Raw genomic sequence first — 6,623 nt, 5'->3', positions numbered from 1 at the left:
GGAAAGTGACGTCAACGTCAAACGACGTCGATGACGACAACGTCAAAATTAAACAAAGAGTTTGGCGTAAAAATCATAACAGGATCTAGTATTGACATACATAAATACTTTGTGAAAAATGCAGTATAAGTGCAATGATTAAGAAAGGCACAATAAAAATGATATATTGGAATACATACACAGTAATAATATATACGTATATAACAAGTATTTCAGAAAGGCATTAAGGATGACTACCCGTAATAGGCCTCAATTTCACCAAAAGTGTACATACAATTTGATAATGTAAACTTTAAAAATGTCAAACGACAGAAATGAGGTGCATTATGATAAGTTATATAGTGAAGAAGTTCTCAAAAATTTCCTTTAGATTACCTCCTGATATTTGTTTTTTTCATGAGTTTTCTCGCCTAAACTAGAAAAAATTAATTTTCTAAACCTTTTCCTTACGGGGAATTTTAATTTCTTTTGATATTTGTATCAGAAACATATAATTGCGCTTTCTACCGCAAAATTTTCTCGAACACAGTTCAGATTTATAATCAAAGAAATTATATATTTCCATAGGCATCAATGTTAACTTCTATACCGATTATCTCCCGAAAAAAAATGATAAAATTTGAAAAATCTCTCGGTGAAACGTTTTTAATTTTGAATGTCTTTAAAATAACCAAATTTCATTTAAATATTACCATCCAGTTACAAGATATGAAATATGGCTATTACACCATGTAATCCTTAATACAGAATTTTTGAATTCATTCCTTGTGGAGACACAGTGCCGAAACGATACATCCAGGAAGTCTCTTTTAAAAGCCTTTTCCAAGGATTAGTTACTTTATCAATGGGCATAAAAGAGAAATCCTGGATAGTATGTCCTTGAGAATTAAAATGTTCAGAAACATTAGTAGTAGTTTCTGGATAATGATTGATATCAAATCTATGACTATTAATTCTTTGTGAACATTGCTGGTGCGTTTGTCCAACATACTGTTTCAAACATTTATTACATGTTATTAAGTAAATAACATCAGTTGAACTGCATGACAGATCATGTCTAACATTATAACGAGATGATTTGGTGGAACTAGAAAATGACTTATCTTCATTAATATTTAAACAGTGTGTACAGCGACGTCTATAACATTTACTTACACTACAATTTATGTCTTTCTTGCTCAGCCTAGAATGAACTAAAACATCTTGAATATTCTTGGGTCTTTTGTAAGCAACAATAGGTTTATAGTCATATAATTGTCTAACACTCTCTTGTTGAGAATACTTTAGAAGATTCCAATATTGGTTTATTCTTAAGTGACGACAAGTAAAGTAATCAATGATGACTGTTTTATTTTGCAGTATAACAAATTCATGCATGTTCACACAAATAAAAGTGTTATGTATATGAGCAAGGCACAATAATGCATAGACAGTTGTGCTACAAAAGGAAGCAAACTCTTCCCCTTATCGGTATAGTTTGACAATATTCCTTCACGGAGGTTGCAAAGCGAACTAGAATGATGTCGACAAAAATGTTTCATTCAATAACTTATAATAACGACGGGTCAATAATGTTATTAAGGAAAAATATATAGAAGTTAAACAACTGAACAAGAAACAAATGCGCATGTCTACATAATGTTTATGATGCTCAACAAGTTTTATTTGAAATGAAGAGAAGGAAACTACAATGTAGTTGTCTCCCGTCGTTAAAGAAGGGCCACAACTCCAGACAAAATAATCGATCATAAAAGTCAGGGCAACATGTACATATTCATTTCATGCTTCTGATGTATACCTAGTTTCAATTCAGTTGCCAGGATGTTAAATATATGCTGGTCAGAAAGATGATATAATAAAACATTTTCTGTACAAAACTATAAGTTTGGTAGACAGAAAGCTAAAACAATGACATATCCAAATCTAACAACCAGCGTAAAAAGTTTCAAGAATAATCGTTTTATATAGTAGCAACAAAGGGAAGTAAGTTTTGATTTTTTAAGTCCACAAAAAACTCCTTACCAGAAGAGGTACCTTAAAATACACCTAAAATTTGAAAGTAACACAGAACAAGAGCTGTCCGTAAGACAGCGCGCTCCACTATTCGGGGATTTGAAAGTAAAATGAATATATGTCTGAATAAGAAACCTCTACTTTAAAAGGAAGATACACCAAGGGGCATAATTCCATCAAATACACAAATCTGAATTATTAGGATTGTTACAACACATGCAGATGATGATAATAAAGATCTATTTTGAGTTTCAAGTCATTATCTTATATAGCACCAAATTTATGACAAAGTTTGTAAAAAATTTAAGTATAAAAGGGGCATAATTTGGTCAAAAATACAAATCAGAGTTATGGGGATTGTTACCACACATGCAGATGATGATGATAAAGATACGTTTAAAGTTTCAAGTTTTATCTTATATTGCATTAAAGTAGTATTCAGAGAGCGAAGATTGCAAAAAAGTTTAAGTACAAAAGGGGCATAATTCTATCAAAAACACAATTAGAGTTATGGGGTATGTAGCCACACATGCAGATGATCATAAAAAAATACTTTTAATTTCAAGTCATCTCTTTTAAAATACCAAAGATATGTCTATAAACAAAGCTTTCGGAAAAAATAACATGAAAATAATTCTAAGTATAACTCCTTGGTGACCTTGACCTTGGGTATAATGGGCCTAGCCTTTACACATACTTTGTTTGTATGCTGGACAAAGTTGAACTTACAGTATGATATAAGCAAAAGTAACAAAGATATGACAGAAAAACAAAGGTTGCCGAAAAACTTTAACCTTAAAAATAACCTAAGTGTAAGACCTTGGTGATCTTGACCTTGGGTATAATGGGCCCAGTCCTGCACATACTTTGTTTGTATACTGGACAATGTTTATGTAAAGCTACAGTAAGATATAAGCAATAGTAACAAAGATATGACAGAAAAACAAAGGTTGCCGAAAAACTTTAACCTTAAAAATAACCTAAATATAACACCTTGGTGACCTTGACCTTGGGTATAATGGGCTCAGCCCCTACACATACTTTGTTTGTATACTGGACAATGTTTATGTGAAGTTACAGTGCGATATAAGCAATAGTAACAAAGATATGACAGAAAAACAAAGGTTGCCGAAAATCTTTAACCTTAAAAATGACCCAAGTATAACACCTAGGTGACCTTGACCTTGGATATAATGGGCTCAGCCCCTACACATACTTTGTTTGTATACTGGACAATGTTTATGTGAAGTTACAGTAAGATATAAGCAATGGTAACAAAGATATGACAGAAAAACAAAGGTTGCCGAAAAAATTTAACCTTAAAAATAACCCAAGTATAACACCTTGGTGACCTTGACCTTGGGTATAATGGGCTCAGCCCCTACACATATATTGTTTGTGTACAGGACAATGTTTATGTGAAGTTAAAGTAAGATACAAGCAATAGTAACAAAGATTTGACAGAAAAACAAAGGTTGCCGAAAAACTTTAACCAAGAAGGGTAACGCCGACGCCGGGGCGAGTAGTATAGCCCCCCCCCCCCCCCCCCCTATTCTCCAATTTTCTCCTAGGGCTAATAGTAACCCTTACCTTGCTGAATTTCTATAATGAACTTGTCCATTTTTCAATTTGGACAGTACCATTAACTGTTAAACGAGATGCTTACCAAAATATACTAATTGAATGGCGAACAGTGCAGTTCATCATCAGACTGCATGGATGTGCAGGCTGATCATGATCTACACTGGTCGCAAAGACAGAATAAATCATGTTCAGCATGATAAGGGTTAATAGAATAGATCTTTACAGTAATAACTATTTATAGTAACAGCAAAGGATTAGGGGCCTGGTTCTTACTCATGACACACCATCTCATGATGATAAACATTTTGCCATTGTACATCAAAATCCCTCCATGCATGAACAAGAAATGCTACGGACAAAGTCATTTTTGTATCTGACCTTTGGCCTCCAAGTGTGACCTTCGAGCTAGGGGTCTTGGTCTTGTGCATGACACCTGGTTTCATTATGGTGAACATTTATGCCAAGTATCTAAAAGTCCCTTCATGGATCGCAGAGTTTTTGACCAGACACCAAAAAGACTGTATTAACCTTTGACCTCTAAGTGTGACCTTGACCTTGGAGCAAGGGTTTGGGTCTTGCGCATAACACGTTGTCTCTTTATGGTGAACATTTATGCCGAGTAATTCCAAAATCCCTTTATGTATGGCAGTTATTGACCAGACAGAAACAGACCCTTTTAACCTTTGACATCTAAGTGTAACCTTGACTTAGGAGCTAGTGGTCTGGGTCTAACAAACTTACATTGAAACATCCAGAAACATTTTCTATAAAACAAGTATGAAAGTCTCACACTATTTCTACAAGACTATTTTATAAAGTTACAATTTTTATGTAGAACTATGCTCAGAGAAGTTGAATATTAATCAAAGTCCACACTTTTAACTTCCATATTCATAATATCATTAACAGTTGTGAGGATAAAAAGTATTTTGTAAATTAATAAAATGCAAGTTCTTCATTCATGACAACTATTTCTTTTTCCCTAATTCTTGATATTTCTTCTCTGATTCCCCCAATGTGTTTGGAAATAAGATTAAACCTTATGTATTATCCCTGTAGCCATGTTGCAATTTTTATTCAGAATTATGCTCACAAAATTGGAAAAGAAATGTTGCACTGGACACATATTTTCCAGAAGAGTACACCTTTCTTAACTTCCTTATGCAATTAGCAATTGTTAGATTTAAATGTATTTTGCAAATTATTCTTAGGCAGTTCTTCATACATGATGCATACTTTTCTTTCTCTGTAATACTTGATATTTCTATTTCTCTGATTCTGGAAATATGGTAGTACATTCTGCAGATGTATGATCAATCAAATAGTTCAGTTTTTGTTGACCAGTGCTTTAAACAATTGTGGCCCTTCGGATGATCATCTGAAATGGAAAACTTTAGCCATTTTTACACTAGTATAAACTTAACACGTTTTATATGTTCATAAAACACAAAATTTTAGAATGTAAAATCTTGCAATTATGATATTATCAGTCTGACAGACATTATCAAGAAAATGTCATTAAGAAGTGGAAAAACAGTACCTTACACAAGTACACAAGTTTGAATTCAAACAGATGATATATATGTGTCTGTATGTCTTCATGCATTCCATTTTGAACTAACACTATATATAGGCACATGAACACTTCATGTCAATAATGTTTACTAAATTTCTTATGAATTGTTTGAAACTGTGGGTAGGCATACACAATGTACAAGTGTATTTGTGATATTTTAAAGCACATCACTCAATAAAAAGTAACCTGAAATGAAGTCTTGCAATATGTGCATGCCTACTTCATGTTGATAATTTCATATCAACTTACTTTTGCACTGTGACACAGTATGAAAACTGTAGGAGGAGATGAAGTATAATTCTTATAATATAAAAAGGGGCATAACACTCCAAATTTTGATTTTAGGCTAAAATAGATAAAGGCCTTAATTTACATTTAAGGTAAAAGTTTATTACAAGTTTCAAGGGCATTGGATAGAAAGTGGGGGAGGAGCTGAGTACATAAAGAACAAAAGAAAAGAAACTGTAACTCTTTCATTTAATTCAAGATTCTAAAAGGACCATAACTTTAGAAAACTGTCATCAGATGTAAAATCCACTACAGTATGTGTATAATTCTGCTGCTTGGCCATGAAGTATACCATATTATCCATTTGAATATGATGGAATCTGCAGAAAGAGAGTTTTAATGCAAATGGTATGAAGGAAGCTATGATATGACAATTTGAAAAAGAAAATGACATAATAACTGAAGAAACAAATAATCAAATTTGATAGTCCTGACAATATGTGCCTGTCCACTCCATGCTCATGTACTAAGTTTCATTTGAACTGATAAATAGTAATTACATAAAAAATTTAATAAATGCAGCTCTAAACTATCCTTACCTTTTGATGTCTACTCACTGTTCATAGTCTAGCCAAAGCTCCAGAACTGGCTGCATTGAGGCATTTTGTTCACCATATCATACTGTAACTAAAAAAAGCCCAACATGTACATTTATATACATAAATTTTTCTTTCACAATTAACTGTGATTTCTCTATAAATTTCTGACACTTCACATTAAAAACAATTTAAAAGTACAATGTACATAATTCTAAAATCAGTTATTATAGTTTGTAAAATAAATGCTGAATGCCATATCTATTTTCAAAACACTTTTAAACACCTACCTGTATAAAATGGTGTGTAAATTGGCAGTCTTCTTCTTGGCAATTTTAGCATTCATTGTCCCATTATTTCTTTGAATAAACTTATATCTTCATCTGAAATAAGTATAGTATAGTATAAAAAACTATAAGGAAACATATTGGTGGTTTTCAAAATAATGAAGCAAAAGTGTGACATAGGGGTTGGAAATTCAAACCTATTTCTTTTGGTAGTCACCTATTTTTTATGATAGCAAATAATTCAAATTTCAAGGACATATACAACTTTGGGAAAGTGTTGAGAAATACCAGTCAGATAATATTTTGAACAGCCTTCAGTTCATAACTTCAGAGAATTTC

General features: G+C 32.5%; 1 long non-coding RNA gene across 1 annotated transcript; it reads right to left on the bottom strand.

Moving 5' to 3' along the window:
- Positions 1-3,900: 3,900 nt before the first annotated feature.
- On the bottom strand, positions 3,901-6,380 carry LOC128557830 (uncharacterized). The gene is made up of 4 exons (XR_008371428.1): positions 6,288-6,380; positions 6,001-6,088; positions 4,101-4,975; positions 3,901-4,016 (listed from the first exon to the last, which is right to left on the bottom strand). It is a non-coding gene; the product is annotated as an uncharacterized LOC128557830 (long non-coding RNA).
- Positions 6,381-6,623: the final 243 nt, after the last annotated feature.

The sequence above is a fragment of the Mercenaria mercenaria genome, chromosome 6 (assembly GCF_021730395.1).
Source record: "Mercenaria mercenaria strain notata chromosome 6, MADL_Memer_1, whole genome shotgun sequence".
Lineage (NCBI taxonomy): Eukaryota > Metazoa > Mollusca > Bivalvia > Venerida > Veneridae > Mercenaria > Mercenaria mercenaria.
Note: the sequence above shows the minus strand (reverse complement) of the source record. Positions and strands in the feature narration are given on the sequence as shown.